The following is an 18526-nucleotide window of genomic DNA, read 5'->3' on the forward strand; positions in this document are numbered from 1 at the left end:
CTGCTTTGGACAGAGAATTTTGAAGGGTGATGGGAACTCTGTTGTAAGATGGAATTCTTCCTCGCTACAGAGTAAGGAATTCAAGGATGATTTCTCCATGTGTAGTGTGATGAAAAAAAATCAAGCACTTAACTGGGCTGTAGGAAAGGAGGTGTTTGGGGTTTTTTCCAATTTATTTTTTTTCTCAGCCTCCTGATTTCAGTTTGAGCCTTGTTCCTTTCACCCACTGAATGGCCTGTGTTACTGGGACTGCCTGTCATTTGTCCCCACAACCTCAGCCCCAGGCTGAAACAATCTGAACTCATTGAAACAGTATTTCTAAAACAGGACTGGCATGTGGGACCTCTATGGGACACACACCTACTGCAGCTGGTGGACAAGCTGAAAGCCTGCAGTTCACTGCCTAATGTGGGCTAAATTCACTGAAGTATCCCTGGTGTTACTTGTGAACATGTGGATGGAGGAACTCTGATGACATCTCTGGAGCTAGTGACATCTTATTCAGGGCAGACTCTCACTCCTTATCCTTCTGTACTGGTTGCAAACACACCTTTAAGCCATTAAAGCTGACCCCTTAAAAGAGTAAATGTGAGTTGTGGTTTTTGGTTGACACAAGGGCAGTGGTGGCTTTACAATCAGCCTGTGCTTGCCAAGTTGAAAATCAGATGGTGGTTTTTTGTGCTTGCTGGTGTTAATTGACATTTCTTTGGAGATCTGTACTGGAAATAGAGGCATCTAATGGAGATCTTGTTTTGGGTGGCACTGCTAGACTTGGGTCTTTTCATAGCACTGAGAAGAAAAAAATACCTGTTTAAATAGCTATGGTTTGGGGTGGAATTTAAGTTATTGTGTTCATCGTTTGGGTGCACATCCAGGCCTGTGTTATCTGTCTCTCAGAAGCCCTTAGCACCCAGCAGAAGACACATATTGCATTGATCCTTGACTAACCTTGCCTTGCCCCCTTCTGTCCAGAGACTTTTCCTCCAATCTGCTTTCCAAGAGTGTGAGTGGAGTGGAAGGCTGGTAGAGACCTCCTGGCAGCAGCTGTCCTGTTCCCTGGGTTCTGACACATGCAAGAGAATCCTAGGCCAGTTTAGAGCTTTTGCTGTTCAAGTCAATTAAAACTTTGGTCTCCCAGTGCTCCTGTCCTATTTATCTGTTTCTGGACTCTCCTGCCCTGTTTCTCTGGCCCAACAACTATTCTGCTGTTGCGTGGGGCAGGGAGTGGTGAGGGAGGAGGGGAAGCAAGACAAACTTGTCTTTTTAGTTTCCAAACTGCTTGAAAATCATGTATATGTTGGTGTGACCCAGGGTGAATTGCTAACAGTGACCCTTCAGGTTCTCATATGGAACAGTTTCTTTTGCAGACTCTCTGCTATTATCCCCCCGGTGCTGTAATTATCAGCACGACGTGTTACACCTCAGTCTAGTCACAGTGACCCTGGGCAGTGTGTACAACCAGAATTTCAGGTACAGATCAATGTTCCCATTGCATTGGGTAGCTGTGCTTGAGGTTTGTCTCAACATAGAAGAGCCAGATGGCTTAACCTAGTTCCATCTATCATGCCTGTCAGGGCAAAGCATAACTTTGAGTCATCTCCTTCCCCCATCTCAACTTGGACATGAGTTTTCCTGTGTGGAGAACCAGCTGTCACCCTCTACTGGAGCCAGCATCAATGATGTGGGGTGTGGGCCTGTAGCTGAAGATCCCAGCTTACACAAATGTAACTAGGAGGGAGTGAGGGATTTGGTTCTCTGCTTACCTGTAGCAACTGCCCTGGTCTTCCTCTGTAGACCAGAGAAGATGGCTGAGCACTGCAGAGGCTGTTTCAGGATGAGCCTCCTGCTGGAGGTGTGTCCATGAAATATAAAAGCTGAACAAGTGCTTTGTCATACACCTGTTGGAGCATGTGGCCAGGCCTGCTGTGCCCTAGGCTAGTAGCCATTTTCTTAGCAACACTTTTCAACCCTTGTCATGTGAATACAATTATCTCCCCTCTCCAGTGAAAACCTGCATCCCTCTGCCACAGGATGTCTGGAACAAATGCTGGGGAGAAATAGCCATCTCTGTGAGGTGCATGGGAGAGCAGGTTGCCTGGCATGGAGCTTCACCCACATGCTGCTCTGTATTTTGCAGAATTATTGATGGACATTGAGTGTTTTGGTGGTTATTGTATGGCTGTAATAAGGTTGGGCACAGTCCATGCCACACTCCTGTTGACAGTGCAAAGGCATTTGATTTCTGGAATGTTGATTATCCCTCCTAGCATCATCTCCTGCCCATCCTTCCTACATATGTTAGGGGGGAGTTGGGGAGGACGTGACCAAGTATGTGGGAACCTATCCAAGATTAAGATCTAGGAGCACCATGGTGAGGCAGCTTCAAAGAAGGGGTTAAAAAATGAGAATCCTCTTAAATAACAAACATTTAGGGAACAGAAAAGTTCTTAGGTGATGCAAGTTTCCAGGCTGAAGGGATTTTATGTGCATCTTTCTTCTGTGTGACAGATGCCCCAGGGAAAGGGCTGTGTCTTACCCCTGCTCTGGACATGGATACTGGCAAGAAAAACAAGGCATTTTTTTGGCATCATGTGTGATTGGGAAAGGAACTGTGCTGTGAATACATTAAAGGCACACAAGTGAAGCTGGGTTGTTATGGCAACCAAATAGCTTCTATTGTTCCACAAGGAGTGTTATTACTTACTGCCCCTTGTAGGATAATTAATTAATCCTCAGACATCCTTTTGGGAACAATGGCCCTGGTGCTGGGCAGGCTGAAGAGAGCCCCCAGCTCTCCCATACATTTCTCTGGGACTCTTGGCATCTGCTGACTGTGTGATGGTGAGGAAGAAGTGCTGTTGGTTACTAGCCATTGCATGATTCAGAAAGTTGTTTTCCACAGGAGTCCAGCTGGATATGGTGCTGTGGAGGAATACAGCTCCACCCATGATCTAAGAAGCACTCCCTGCCTTCACTCCCATGGGAGCTGTATTCTTAAAATGATGATGTGGTGACATTTCAATTCTGGAGGATACTCTTGTCTCTGCAAAGACAAGAGTTATGTCTAGGCTGGAAGTTCCAAGGCACTCTGATAAACAAGATATTTTGCAGGTGCCTGTATTTGTCTCCTGGTGCCTTGCTATACAAAGGTGATGCATCTCCAGCTCCCTGGGGGCTGTCTCCAGATACTGTGCCATGGTGCAGCTCAGAAGATGGAGCCATGCCAGGGTGCAGGATGTTCATAGGTACACTGTTGGCTTTGTAATGATCTCCCAATTATAAGGGATCAAACCCACCATCCTTAATTTTTAAAATGGCACCTTCTTGTTCATCACAGTTGCTGCCTGTGTGTGGTCAGCTGTATTTTCAAGCTCACTTGCTAGAGTAATGCTTTATTACTGTGTACTCCTCTTAGCCTTGCTAAGCAACGCTGAGCTGCAGCCTCTGTTCTTGTCAGTGATTAGAAGGATTATTTGCTGAGCCAAGATCAGTGACATCAATTGAAATGCCTGGGAAAGGATGCCAGGGGCCAGGCCAAATAGGTATTGAGGAGGGCACGTTTGACTGACAGACCCTCTGGGAAGTGCTGATCCATGAAGATGAAAGGCCTAGCTGGAGTCTTTTCACATCCTATATGAATTTGCAAGTTGGGGATTTAAAGGCAGGCTGAAAGGAGAAATGTCTTCATCATGATGTTCAGCAGCTAAGATGATCTGCAAAGAATGGAAGGATGGCATCTCCTAGTTCTCAGAGGAGAAACAGGCTGGATAAGTTACCTGGTAAATGCTGTTTTGCTACAACTGGTTGAATTGCAGAAAGTATGGAACATCATGCTTGTGTTCACAGCTGCTTGTTGGTGTGTGGTGGTACTTGGACAATGCTATGTTCAGACCTCTTAGTATGATACCCAAGTTATTGAGGAGTCTGGCAGTTCTTCTGACCCAGGAAAATGAAGAGCACTGACAAGTGTGGAGATCAGGTCACTGCAGATTTCTGTCCTTGTGCTACGTGTCCTGAATGCTGCCCAGAGTCACCATCAGCTTAATGGTCTGGTTCAGCCAACCTGCTTTGCTGGATCCAATTTTGATGCAATCTAGAACCAATGGCTGCAGAAGGACTGGAAGTCTTCCTTGAGTCTTGCATGTCCTTACAACAGACAGCTGAGGACCAGCTTTCCCAGGATATATTGTGCTTGCTGCATGGTGGGACTAGAAGCTAATATTCCCAACTGTAGCCTCTCTCTTTCTCTAAGTTACCTCTGGAGACACATTTTTCTAGTACCAGAGAGTTCAGACTCTCCTCAAGCATTAATGAGCTGTTTCAATAAGGAAAATAACCAGAAGTTTGATCTGCACTTGAAATAAGAGTTGGTTACACTTCGTAACACTTCAGCTTCCCTACCCTATGATCTGTGCAGTCCTAAACCTGCTCCTTCCCATGTGCCTGCACACCTCAGGCAGCTGGGAGCATCCAGCCGTTGCAGTTGTGATGTCTTTGTGGCTCCTATAATTTATTCATCCCAAGATGCTCTCCTACATCTGCAATAACATTGTTTCAGTTTGTTATGGCACTCGCTTTAAAGTTTTATAAACCTGGTGACAAGTTGAAAAGTTACAAGAAGATTGTTGTAGAGGGCTGGTGTAAGAAAAACATCTTCCAAATAGGGATGTTTGCAAGAATATGTGTTAAAGGAATGATGCCTGTGGGATTGGCAATACCTTTTGCTGCGGGTCAGTCTGCAGTGCAGGTAGAGATTTATGCAGGATGCTTGGCAAAGCTGACCTTGATGCTTTGCTTCATTGCACCCTGCTCTCTCCTCCTGTCACACCTGTTGCCCCACTGCTTCTTGCTGGAGTAGCTGCACTCACACTGGTATCCTGCACTGGGTCTCATTGGGGTTGTGGAAAGAAGCATCATGTCCCAGCTTCCTGAGGCTTACTTGAAAAACAAGCTGTCTTGTTTGATAAAGAAGTTTTCCCTGTTCAGCAGAGATGTAAAGCATGTTCTAAGGCAGCAATGTGCTGTGAGGTTTTTAAAATTGGCTTTTAACCCAAAAGAAAGTGGATCAGGTTGTATGTAAGGATGTTCTTCACTAGCACAGTTCATCCTACAACCTGTCATGCCATCAGCAGTGAGGCATCACTCTTCTCGCTGTGTCAAATTTTCCATCTACTAGGCAAGCTTGAAATAGTCTTTGTAGTGGAATCTGTCCTGATCAGGCTTTGCACTTCTGTTTTCCATGGAATATGAAAATGCAGTCACTGGTTGAATCTCAGTTTCAGTGTAACCATGCACAGTAGTATTATGTGCTTGTCTCTGCTGTATGCTGGGCATAGCTGACAAAAGAGAGGGTGGATTGCTGGGCTGCCTGCAAAAGGCTTTCCTTGGTACACAACACAGCAGCCTCTTCACCTGTACATCACCCTGGTCAGAGCTCTTGGCTTTCAGGCTGTTTCAGGGAAGAGGCAGGAAAATGTATATTCATGCAGAATTGCTGATCTGGATGCATGATGTCCAACTTGTAGTCAAATTATGCCTGCAAAAACCTGTTTTTTTCCTTGGAGCTGGTGCAGCTTTGGCAATAGCCTTTAAGGACCCTCTAGCAGACCCTCTGTATGCCTGCAATAACATTCAGAAACAGTTTTGTTGCAATATGCCCCTGCAAAGGATCTTCCATTGGTACAGAAGTCTTGAGCTTTAAAACCCAGGACTTTTAAGAAGAGGTTTCTACTATTGTATTGTACCTTATGCTACCACACATTCTCTTCAAATGCATCAGCATTTTTCTTATTCTTCATTGAAAGTGTTCTGTTTTGTTGTCATTTATTTTCAATGGAAAAATTACATACAGATGTTTTCCAGTCAGTCTATTCTATGTCCCTGAGTATCCAAAGACTTTTAAAAATCAAAGGTTAAAGCATTTAAATCCTACAGTCAGAGGTTTCTGGAGCTATATGCTATGAGATACAAGTATGACATGACACTCGAGTGCTGTGAAAGTTTCCCTGTAGCCTAAGGTATCTCCAGCCCTGTGACACTGTAGTGTGAGTGTGTGTGTACATTGTATCATGGTATTTAAGGCTGCTGAATACTGAAGATTGCCAAATACAATAAAACTAAGAGAGGCAGCTTTGGTTCTGAGCTAATGCTGGTGTACTGTTGCAGAGGCTGTAGCCCTGCTGGGTTGCTGCAGGCTGCTGAGGATGCTGTGGGGCCTTGGTGTTGGAGAAGGGCCAGGTCACACCAATGGGGCAGGGTAAGATGGTACATCTCTGACTTAGGGTGAGATGTCCCTAGGCAGGCAGGGGTTGTGTGGTTTTCTCACATGCTAGAGGCTTCTGGGATTTAAACTAAGGTATTGCAAACATGCAGCTGAGATGGAAGGTTTCTTCAGAGCTGACAAGTGTCTGCATCTTCCTCTGCTGATGATTGTATCACTACAGCTTTGGTCATGCAGCTAATGTCACTTCAAGTCCTGGTGAGCAGGGATGTAATGCATTTGATGACTGTTGCTTGGGGCATCATCAGTGGCAGTTCTGTATGTGTGAAACAGCTTTTTCCTGAAGGGGAGAGTTAGCAGGGGATGCAAAGGGCAGTCCTGCAGGATGGGGGTGTGCAGGTTCCTGTGCACAGGATCCACCATTGGTACAGAAGTCTTGAGCTTTAAAACCCAGGACTTTTAAGAAGAGGTTTCTACTATTGTATTGTACCTTATGCTACCACACATTCTCTTCAAATGCATCAGCATTTTTCTTATTCTTCATTGAAAGTGTTCTGTTTTGTTGTCATTTATTTTCAATGGAAAAATTACATACAGATGTTTTCCAGTCAGTCTATTCTATGTCCCTGAGTATCCAAAGACTTTTAAAAATCAAAGGTTAAAGCATTTAAATCCTACAGTCAGAGGTTTCTGGAGCTATATGCTATGAGATACAAGTATGACATGACACTCGAGTGCTGTGAAAGTTTCCCTGTAGCCTAAGGTATCTCCAGCCCTGTGACACTGTAGTGTGTGTGTGTACATTGTATCATGGTATTTAAGGCTGCTGAATACTGAAGATTGCCAAATACAATAAAACTAAGAGAGGCAGCTTTGGTTCTGAGCTAATGCTGGTGTACTGTTGCAGAGGCTGTAGCCCTGCTGGGTTGCTGCAGGCTGCTGAGGATGCTGTGGGGCCTTGGTGTTGGAGAAGGGCCAGGTCACACCAATGGGGCAGGGTAAGATGGTACATCTCTGACTTAGGGTGAGATGTCCCTAGGCAGGCAGGGGTTGTGTGGTTTTCTCACATGCTAGAGGCTTCTGGGATTTAAACTAAGGTATTGCAAACATGCAGCTGAGATGGAAGGTTTCTTCAGAGCTGACAAGTGTCTGCATCTTCCTCTGCTGATGATTGTATCACTACAGCTTTGGTCATGCAGCTAATGTCACTTCAAGTCCTGGTGAGCAGGGATGTAATGCATTTGATGACTGTTGCTTGGGGCATCATCAGTGGCAGTTCTGTATGTGTGAAACAGCTTTTTCCTGAAGGGGAGAGTTAGCAGGGGATGCAAAGGGCAGTCCTGCAGGATGGGGGTGTGCAGGTTCCTGTGCACAGGATCCATCAGATACATGGTCACCTCCATGATGCTTCTCCAGCAGCAGGAAGTAGCTTCTGCATAAACACATAACCCCTTGGCTAGCTGAAGGAAAGCATCTTGATGCTTTTTCCTTCTGCCAGAGGGACATTTGGAGAAATAAAAGATGGTTGTAGCAGGGTGGGAAGTAACCTCCAAACCACTCTAGACATAGCACCTTTGAGCTGGTCTGTTTCGCAGGCAGGAGGTAGAACTGCCTTCTCTGTGGCTCATCTAGACAAATGGTGAGAGCAGAAAACTATTGATCTCCTAGAAACATCTTAGCAACAAAAGGTATGTCAGGGACCCACCTTATCTGTCATTGCTAGAATTGAGGTTACTTTGTCTATCCTTGCAGTGGTGACATTCTGTGACTGCTGAGGCTCAGGGTGACATTCACCAGCACTGATACAGTCTAAAAAGTCAAGAATCAGATGTGGGTAGCTGCTCTCATCACATCATGCTTCTCTTGAACAAAAATCCCACTGATGGTGCTGAGAGAACCCTTGGACTAAGGCAGTGCATGAGGACAAGTAAAGCATCTGGCCTCAGGGGTGCTCAGCAGTGTGATGGTTTGGGGAGCAATGGTCCCCTTTCTGCCCTAAAGACAGGGATGCTCCCTCCACAGGCAGACAGGGTTCTTGCACAAAGTAGTTAAGAATAAAGCAAACTTGTAAAGTGGCCTGGAGTACTCCCATTTCATTGGTTTTGAAATTGATTGCAAAGAGGTTGTCTCAGCTGAAAAATCAGAAAATAGGTCAGTGTGACTCATATGTCAATATTTACAGCATTTATGGCAGCTTGTAGAGGAGAAAAAATCTTATCTGTCTTCCATAATATTTCACAGATTATCCCATTCCTGTGACAAAATTCTCCTTATGCCCTTGGTCCTGGTGTTGCTTGCCTGCAGACAGCCCAGTGCATTCACTACATCTCAGAGTCAAGTTGCTAAGTAACAACCCAAAGATCACCAGGCAGCCTCTTCAAATGCTGTGGCCAGCTGAAAGTTGGGACCTGCACAAAGGACCAGCAATTCCTTCTGAGATAGAGGTCTCAAGGACTCAGTGCATGTACAGCTGAAAGCAGCCTGGTAAAGCAGCAGTCCTGCTGGGTTCTTGTCCCTGCACTGCCTGCAGGTCTCCTTATGTGAGAGGAGACGTCTTTATTGCTTCCCCTATGAAGAGATCTTCTATGATTGTGCTGAAGGGCTCTGATGTTTTGAACATTAATGATGGCCTTGAACGAAATACTTTTGTTGGCCTAATTGCACTACATGATTTTGCCATCTACATAGATCAGTAACTGGTGAACTGTGGAAACCTTGGTGAAACAAACCCTTGGTAGAAGAAAGACCATGAATTGCAGGACTAGAGAATTATTCTGTTCCTCTGAGGCTTTCTATTCTACCATGCTGGTTTCTTCCTAGGGATCTTGTAGCACTTATCTAATATCTTAATGAGAGAGTCTGCAGAAAGATCTTTGCATAACTGGTTATGAGAAAGCTCTTGGTTATGAGAAAGCTCTTGGGCAGACTGGCTGGTTCCTAGCTTGACTTTGGGTTTTGCAGCACAAATAACATATGGTGGCAATGCATGTTGCAAATTGTTCCCTCCTGTGCATTTCCATGATGCTGTTATCCCTAAGGAGCAGCTCTGCAAGTCCTCCAGTGTCACAAGTTCAAGCCTAAGGAAGGTTGAGTCAACCTTGCTCAAGTACTAAGAAAAAGAGTTGACCTGTTTTGCTCACTAGTTAATATCCCAAATGAGAACATTTCTGTACTCTGACTGAAGAGGTGAAGTTCACTCTGCATTTCACAGGTGACTCTGCCCCATGGCAGGAGAGGATGACAGTCTGTGGCTCTATAGATTCCAGTGTGCTTTCAGCTGAACAGCACTATGCATTGCGGGGCTCCATCTGTTCCTCTATCAGCCAAGTTATCTTTAGATCTGAACATGTCAGTGTTGTATGGTGGTGGTATGAACCACTTCAGCTTGCACCCCAGCATTCCTGGAGTAGTTAGAATTGCTACTGCAGAAAACTTTGGCCAGGATAAAAAATGTCTCTTTTTTTTTTCTTCTGCTTAAGCTTTTATTGAGGTATCTACACAGGTATAACTCCTACAGCCTTTATATATATATACACACACACGTGTGTGTATATATATATATACACACATTATATATATAAAGCTGTCTGTATTTGAGAGCAGTGTTTGAAACTGCCACCTGTTTCAACAGCAATGCTGCAGCATTGGAGAGGCTTACTGCAGAATATTCAAGTATCTTCCTACAAGTGAAAGCTTCATCTGGTTTGATTGAAAGCCAAATAAGATTTTGAGAATCTGACCTTCTGACATCCTGTCATATATACATTTAAAGCATCTAGCAACAGAGAGGGTACGTGCTCAAGAGTGCCAGCACCTTAATATAGAGCCTAGATGCAAATACAAGTGCTTCTGTGTCATGTTGCTATTTGAATATGTAAATAAATGGGGCTATATATAGCTCTATATGTTGTGTACATGTTAAGTGAAGGTGACAGATAAGGCAGCTGAATAGCTTTGCTGTTTCTGAATGCTGGTAGAGCTCATTGCTTGCTGCCTACATCTCTCGTGCTTGCTCTTACCCCTCTTAGCCTTCCTGCTATTGCATTTTTCAGGCCTCTGGAGAAGATCGTGTGTGGGGACAGGAGCTGTTAATATTCTGAGTCTGTGCTGAGTTGCTAGGCTACAGAGAAAAATGAACATTCAAGGAAAAGGAATGGTAAAAGGAAGAGGATCTGCTGAGCTGTTTGGAGATCCAGAAAGGTCCTCTAGTCAGATGAAGGAGATCATTTTGGAGAAGGGTGTGCACAAATGTGGGATGAAATGTGGGCAGTCCCTGCTGCCCTACATTATATATATAAAGCTGTCTGTATTTGAGAGCAGTGTTTGAAACTGCCACCTGTTTCAACAGCAATGCTGCAGCATTGGAGAGGCTTACTGCAGAATATTCAAGTATCTTCCTACAAGTGAAAGCTTCATCTGGTTTGATTGAAAGCCAAATAAGATTTTGAGAATCTGACCTTCTGACATCCTGTCATATATACATTTAAAGCATCTAGCAACAGAGAGGGTACGTGCTCAAGAGTGCCAGCACCTTAATATAGAGCCTAGATGCAAATACAAGTGCTTCTGTGTCATGTTGCTATTTGAATATGTAAATAAATGGGGCTATATATAGCTCTATATGTTGTGTACATGTTAAGTGAAGGTGACAGATAAGGCAGCTGAATAGCTTTGCTGTTTCTGAATGCTGGTAGAGCTCATTGCTTGCTGCCTACATCTCTCGTGCTTGCTCTTACCCCTCTTAGCCTTCCTGCTATTGCATTTTTCAGGCCTCTGGAGAAGATCGTGTGTGGGGACAGGAGCTGTTAATATTCTGAGTCTGTGCTGAGTTGCTAGGCTACAGAGAAAAATGAACATTCAAGGAAAAGGAATGGTAAAAGGAAGAGGATCTGCTGAGCTGTTTGGAGATCCAGAAAGGTCCTCTAGTCAGATGAAGGAGATCATTTTGGAGAAGGGTGTGCACAAATGTGGGATGAAATGTGGGCAGTCCCTGCTGCCCTGTTACAAGAGGTGTTTCAGTCTGGCTCCAGCCAGAAAAAATAGCTGAGGAAGGAGGAAAAGGCAAGACCCACTAGTCCTCTCCATGTCACTACTTGCAGGACGTGCACAACTGGCCTCCTGCTGTCTATGCCAGGGTGCAGGGGATCATTAGACTGGAGCATGTCCTCTTATACATGCTTTGCCCCCTCTTTGCAGGGTGCTCTGAGCTCCCATCTGAGGCTCTAGTGAAGAGGGAAGCAAACCCAAAACGTCCTCCCTGCTTTCAGTTTGGAACTCATCTCCCTTTCCCAGTGCAGCAACCTGGTACCACAGCATCTCCTTTAACTTCAGTGTGACTGCAGAGGAGAGCCCTTCTGGTCAGATGGTACCCCCACAAATGAGTGTCAGGTATTTAGCTTTATGGGCTGTGAGCCATCAGACCTACCAGGTGGCTTGTGTTCCACTCTTCTGGGAGGATGGCTTTGCCCTCTGCTCCTGTTCCTGTCTGCAAGATTTCTATTCCTTCTCCATATTCGTGGCTGTATCAGAACCCTCAGAAAAATTAAACAGTGCCTTTGGGTATTTTTATTATCTGGATACTTTATTTACCGAGCTCATATGGGCTCCCTGCCAATAACTTTCAGCCAGCTCTGCAAATAGAGCTCCTTGGCTCCAGGACTGTTGGTCCTGGTACTGCAGAGAGCACTCACTCAGCATGGACAGAGACTGCAGCTAGTTCTCTGCCATCCAGTTGGCCACGAAGTCAAAGTCTGTTTCTGGACCTCTACAGCCTGCTGAAATCTCCCTTTTCTTCATACATCCTGTAATAAGCTTGACTTGTTCAGCAGAATCTGGAGTGTTTCATGCAGCTGCATTTGGAATGCTATTGTCAGTTAAGAACACTGCACTCGTCCATCATCAGCTTTCTGATCCCACTGCCAAGGCCTGGATTGCTCAAGTGGAAGAACAATGGCATGAGCCACGTTGTGGTGTCAGCCTGGACTGGCTCCCTTGGCTTTACCCTGGCAAAGGCAAGGGCAGACTAACCCATGGATGGAGGCAGCTGTAGACTAAATCCATGATACACCCTCTGGTCAGTACCCTTGAGAGTAGAAGTTGTTTCCCAGAACAGGTTAGTTGACACTCCTGTGCTTTTTGCTTGTCCCAGCACAGCTCTACAGTGCTCTGCTCACACCACAGTTGAGAGAGCTCATTGCCAGCCCTCTTCTCTAAGGGTGACTGAGCCTGCCAGGGTAGGGGCCACATATGTGGCTGTTCAGAGTATTCCTCTCTAGAAGCAGTCACCTCAGATCTAGCACTGTCTCTCTGGGTGCAGAAGTCTTAGGGTTTTCAAGTGCAATAGTTTGGATGCAGTTTGCTTGGGCCTATTGAAAAGTAGGCCCTGTTTTTCAAACCACAGGGCTGCCATCCTCTGCCCTTAGGACACCCAAGTGAACTGTCTTGCCAGAAGTATGTTCTGCTCTTCTGCATTTCATCATCATATCTGCTTTCTCCCAGTTGTCCTTCCTACATAGTCAAAATTTTATTTCTACAGGAAATAAAAACCATTCTAACCCTTTGGTCAAACCAATCTTTGCTAGCCTAGTTGAGGGGTTTTTTTCACCCGGGACTTTTTAGGCTTCTTACATAATTTAAAAAATTTCCTTGCCTCTGGCTACCTCCTGGGAAATGACATCTTTGTGGCAGTTTTTAGAACCTGGAATATCAAACCTTCCTTCTCCAAGTTAAAAACAATGTCTTTAAAGCACTGTGTGCCTTGATACTGTTACAGAGTCTCATGATTTCAGCTTTCAGGGCCATATATACAGCATTTTATTCTGTCATGCAAAGTAGTAATATCGTCTCATTCATCAGACAATTCCCTGCCTATGCAGCCCCAAACTGCATTGGTGGTCTTGACTGCCACAAGCTGTATTTAACTTTTTTCCCTCAGGGTGAAAAACTCATTTCTGTTCATTACACACTCAGCACTTGCCTAGAGATGTGTGGATTCCAAAGTGCAGCACAGAGGCAGGTTAGCATCAGTGTCTTACTTTTATGGATAAGAGAAAATGAGGCATAGGTGAAAGTGCCCAAAGTCTCCTACAGAATTAAAACTGAGTGACTTAAAATTGATACCCAGAGGTGTTTTCTAGAGTATCTAATTCTAATGGGCTACTAAGCCCCTTAACTGCTTTAATTCCACATTCCTCCAGCCTTGTGATCTCTACTAGGCAGTATCTATGTGTAGGGCTGCAGAACATTTCCTGCTTGTGGTACATCCTGACTGGACTGGTGTCCAATAAAACTCTTGGCAAGGTAAAGTGGATGTTTCATTTAGATTTTAAAAAGAAGAGTGAAGAGTTCTGGGAATGTTTTGGAGAAATTAAATTTTTCTGTTACCAGGTTGCTCCTGCTAAAAAGCCTATTGAGTTTTAACCACCAGAAATTAAAATCTCTCAGCAAACAAGAGGTAAGAAAGTCTCTACCAAGTGAAAAGTCTCTGATTATACACATAGAGGCTGTGAAGACCCTTTTAAAATGTTTAGGAAGCATAACCAGTCTTCCAGCATCTACTTTCCCCTGGCATATTCCATTTCGCTTCCCCCTTCCTTCTGAGGGCTTTAGAAACTGATATCTTCACTAGTCACTGTTTAAACATCTCACTCAAATTTAATTTACTCTAATAGGCTAGTTGTTGCATGTTTAATTAAATACAAAGTGATTATTAAGAACATTTTTGAGCTTTAATGGGTGTATATTAGATACGCCCATATGTGTATGCAGGAGGGCACTGGAAACACATGCTGGAAAGCAGTGAGGACAGTGCTGGGAAAGTACAAAAAGATGAGCTGGGAGAAGCTAGGTGGGACAGGAAGAGAAGAGGTGGGATAAAGGCACCAGCACTGTCCCATGGCTTGTAGGTGTGCAGAAGGCAGTTGTGTAGCACACTGCATTAGTGCAGGCAAACAGCAGAAGGTAAAGTTGACCTTTCTGAAAGCAACATGTTTTTTCTGTCACGGGTCAACAGAAGCCTATGGCAGTGTCATTTGTCTTAAATTACCAAGTATTTCAAACCAGAAAGCTTGTTGTTATATAAGCATGCCCTCAGCTTCCTTTTCACTGCTGTGCAATGCATGATCATAACACTTCTCTATGAGTCCCAAGAGATGGTGCATTAATGCTTGTGTGTCTCACACTGTGGTAGTGGGTGACCCTGTGCATGTCTAGAGAGAGGTTAAAAGAATCCACTAAATGGTTAGGATTATGCCTTAAGTAAATATGGGAAAAGAGAGAAGAAATTTGGGGAGACTTGATGAAGCCACTTGGAGACATTTGATGTGCTAGCAGAACATAGATGTAAGCAATAAACCTTTAAGGATCTCCACAAGGCAAAAAAGCAAGTTACCTGCACTGTCTGGGATCCATGTAATTCCTGGGACAGACTTTACCTGAGAAATCATATATCATACTTCTCATGGAGGAAAGGGCAGCAGGCTGCCCTCCCTGCACTGTCTCAAGCCAGTCACTCCTCTAACTCATCATTTTCCTGGAAGAAATTACTCATCTTGAGCTTCCTCCTTGTATAGGTGTGCATCTTACCTGGTTTTAGGTCCCCTGGTAGGACAATGAATCCCTAACATTTCCCAGCCCATCTATTAGTGAGAGGGTAGTGTAAGCACCATCCCTTTGACTTTCTGCCTGAAAACTGTTCAAATTCATGCATCATGTTTTTCTGAAATGAATGTATGGCCTTGCTTCTCTGGCCTTAGTTGGCTGTCTGGACAAAGCATGCCCTGCTGTGGTACTTTGGCATGAGGAGGTGTAGGAACCAAAAATGAGTTTGACCACTTCTCATTTAAGTTGTTCCTCTCTGGGAGAGATAATTTCTCAGGTTGTGGTGAGGTTTGGAGTGAAAGCTAGCTGGTGATGCAGAAATGGGAAGGTCAAACAACCTTGCTTTGGGGGTACCACGGGCTCTGGGTTCTGCCCAGCTACTAGTTCATGGGAAACCAAGTGAGATCAGACCTGAAATGGTATGCAGGAGTTCACAGATTTTATGGTTTAAGAATAGAAACTGCCTGGCATTGTTTTTTAAGAGCTTGCCTGAGGAAGATGTCAGGCTGCAGGTGGTGATTTCAGGATTGCTGCCTCTAGCCCTGAACAAGGTTGCTGTTTTGCATGTGCTCAGTGCAGGTGATATTTGTCCCTGTACCCAGCAGTTCTGGCTTTCTCCTCTTGACCTCATGCTTCCAGCATGACTGGGGCTGTTAAGCAGATGACATGTGGCATTGCCTGCTACTCAGACAGACCATTGATGCACAGGCTCTGAAGTCTGGAAGACTTGTCATGGGCACATCAGTGCTTATGTCATACGTCCTCTATCTTACACCTGCAGGACCAGCACCATTCCAGGTGCTGCAGGGATCGGGCATGGCAGGAGAGAAATAGGGCAACAAAGTGACACTTTGCTTGCACACCTCTGGTTGTTGAGGACATAGCTGGTATCTGTCCCAGTTTCTGGACATGCATTCAGCAATTAAACACATGCAAATTACTGCAAAAGTAGATCAGATTAGTGAGGGGAACATCTCCATACAAAGTACTTCTCAGGTCCTAAAGAAAATGAGTTCAAGAGCACAAAGACCTGCTGCACAGAAGAGCATAGAGCATATCCTAGAAGCCAACACATTCCTGTCTGCTTGCATTACTGGCAGAGAGATTGCAGGTGGGAGATGCTCTTCCTGATCCCCAAGTCAGTGCTGACAACTGGTTATTAAAAAATAGGGGAGCTGGAAAGAGTCTGTGGCTTTCTCACCTGCTACACTGAAACTCAGGGAGAAGGGCAGTATCTAAAACAGGAGTCACTTTATGTGTAAAGGTTGTTATGCAGAACTTTAACCTTTAAAGTGGGCACTAGCACCAAAGGAGAAATTAAAAGCAGCATTTTGGCAGAATACTCTCCCTGTGAATAGTACAGTAAGTACAAGATCCTGCTACCTCCTGCCTTAAGCAAAGGTGAGAGTCTGGACAGACTTTGTGCAGTCTTAGAGCTGGAAGGACTGCTGGCAGCTGTTTGCATATGCCAGGTTAACTGACGCTCATCAAGGCCTAGGACCTCTTGTTTTACCTGTGTGGAAATGGATAACCCCTTCCCAGGGTAATTTTCTCAAGATCACTAAGGAAAACCTGTGGCAGCCTTGCTCTGTCCTTCATGTATTCTGTAGGTTTTACACTGTGACAATTGTTTGCAGTTGGCTGCAGAGGCATCCTGTTTCCTCCCCTTAAAAAGAATTCCTCTTATTTCCCCTACCCCCTCCTTAAAAGGAAACATACTTGAGGACTACTTTGTCCTTTAATTTCTCTCCCAAGAATGACGGGAACAGGAGCTGCTGGTGTTTAATCATCAAAGAAGTTGAAGCCAACAAACTGTTCATTAGTCTCTGGCAATGGCAGCTTGGTTTTTACTAAGTCAGATGTTCCATTTTTCTCCCTCTTTCTGGAGCATCTTGGCTTTCCTAATGTTCTTTTGTGATCTTGGACAAGGAGACCATATGTCATTTGCTTATATGGGGAAGGACTTTTATTTGGTCATTTTTTCCAAAAGGAGGTGCTTTGTCAAAGTTGGGGTGGAGGGGATATGGAGGGAAAAGTGGCACAGCTAATGCTAGAGGCAACTTGTAAAACCTTTTATCTCCTATGCCCAAAGTCATGCAGCAGTGGAAGAGCAGTGTGCACTCTCCCCTGCAGAAAAGTTGTTGCTCTCAGTATAAGAGTTTGATGAAATGTAACCTTCAGTAGCAGCTTGAATAGTCACCTTCAATTTCAAAGCCCCTCTAAAAGGTATCTGAGTAATTTGTGATCCACAAAAATGGACTAGATGCAGGAGATATCCTTGTTGTCAGAAATACTGTGTTCTGAGCAAAGACTTGATCCTTACATACATTATTCCTTCCATTTCTAATCCTGTCTTCTAAGTCTAGTGTAGCTCACAATGAGCATGCACACTTTTGCCTCTGGACAAATTTCATATGGGGACTCTATAGGTCACAGCACAAAGGAAAATGATCTGACCCAACCTGCCAATGATCCGTGATGTGCTGAGGGTTTACAAAGCAGCCTGCCCAGGAGGGATGCTTCTGGTGACTTTCTGTTGGAAGTTGGGGCTTCTGCCTTGCAGCAGGATGTTCTGCATCCTTGGGCTATTCTCTCTTGCTAGTCACTTCCTTTTATGACTTGGACTGCATTTTCCACGTTAGTGCCTAGACCTTCCAAAATACTGTGAAGCTCCTGACTTCATGCTTTTGTAAAAGCCAATTCCACAGGCACAATGGAAATCTGTTTTCATTATCTTGCCTTCGGTCTGTGCTTGTCCAACAACCAACAGCAGAATGTAAGACACTGCCATCATGCAGCTCTGTTCTGTGTTTAACCACACAACAGTTCTCACTCCCCACCTTTGGTGCTTCCTGCCTCTATTGGAGCCTTTCTACTACTTTTGAGAGTGCAGGTAGTTATTTGTGTTCAGCTCAGTAGCCCTTAAGTATCTAAAAGGGTGTGGGACCCTGTAAGCTTGAGTACTGTAGGGTTAGGATTATTTTCTGACCTAATACAAGCACTACAGGGAATCAGAAAAGACTATCACTGGTATTTACTTGTTTTGAACTGATGTAAATACAGTGGAGAACTAAACTGTGGAACTCACTACCACATGATTGCAGATGCCAAGAGACTGAATATTCTGAGATAAGACAAATTCTCAGAAGAGACACTGAGTATTTTCAGTGAAGAAGGTTCCAGCTTTGGCTCAGGAGATCCTTAAGCCTCAAACAGCTGAAGAATTAAGTATCGCAACAGAGACCCTGTTTTGCTTATATTCCTCCCAGCTATTCTGTTTATTGTTAGTGAAGACAGGATACTAAGGTAGAAAGTCTTCTAGTCTGACATAGTATAACTGTATCTCCAAAACTGGCACAAGCAGATTTGTAAAAATGCCACCTGGGACATGTACCATGTTTGTGTTCAGCGTGCTGACATGAGACTGCAGGAGAGGGGCAGCTCTTTCTGGAGAAGAGGGGGGGCTTCTTAATTTTAGAACCTTTCTCTCACTGCTGTGAGCAGAAAGGGAAACATGATGCTGTCCTCCAAAGGGGCATCTTTGAGCCTAGGGACTCCAACAATGTGTCACTGTGTACAAAGGAGTGCCTTAGGTGGCTTTTCCACTTAAAGACTGAAGCTGCTCTCTGCAGAATGCTGCCCTTGTTACTTACTGTGCCTTAACTGGTACCCAAGCTCTCCAGCCTCCTCCTGCCCTCTAGTTTGTCA

The 18526-nt window shown here is 44.6% G+C and overlaps 1 protein-coding gene across 3 annotated transcripts in view; it reads left to right on the forward strand.

Moving 5' to 3' along the window:
* The window catches only part of GABRQ (gamma-aminobutyric acid (GABA) A receptor, theta), a 72065-nt gene that overhangs the window by 28245 nt on the left and 25294 nt on the right, over positions 1–18526 (forward strand). Inside the window, exon 1 of one of the 3 annotated variants that reach the window (XM_009997091.1) lies at positions 11625–11648. The exons of the other annotated variants lie outside the window; for them this stretch is intronic. The gene's annotated coding sequence lies outside the window, so the exon portion shown is untranslated. Of the gene's footprint in view, positions 1–11624; positions 11649–18526 lie in introns of those variants that run through there. 3 annotated transcript variants of the gene reach the window in all.

This window comes from Chaetura pelagica, unplaced genomic scaffold (genome assembly GCF_000747805.2).
Source record: "Chaetura pelagica isolate M959 unplaced genomic scaffold, ChaPel_1.0 scaffold344, whole genome shotgun sequence".
NCBI lineage: Eukaryota > Metazoa > Chordata > Aves > Apodiformes > Apodidae > Chaetura > Chaetura pelagica.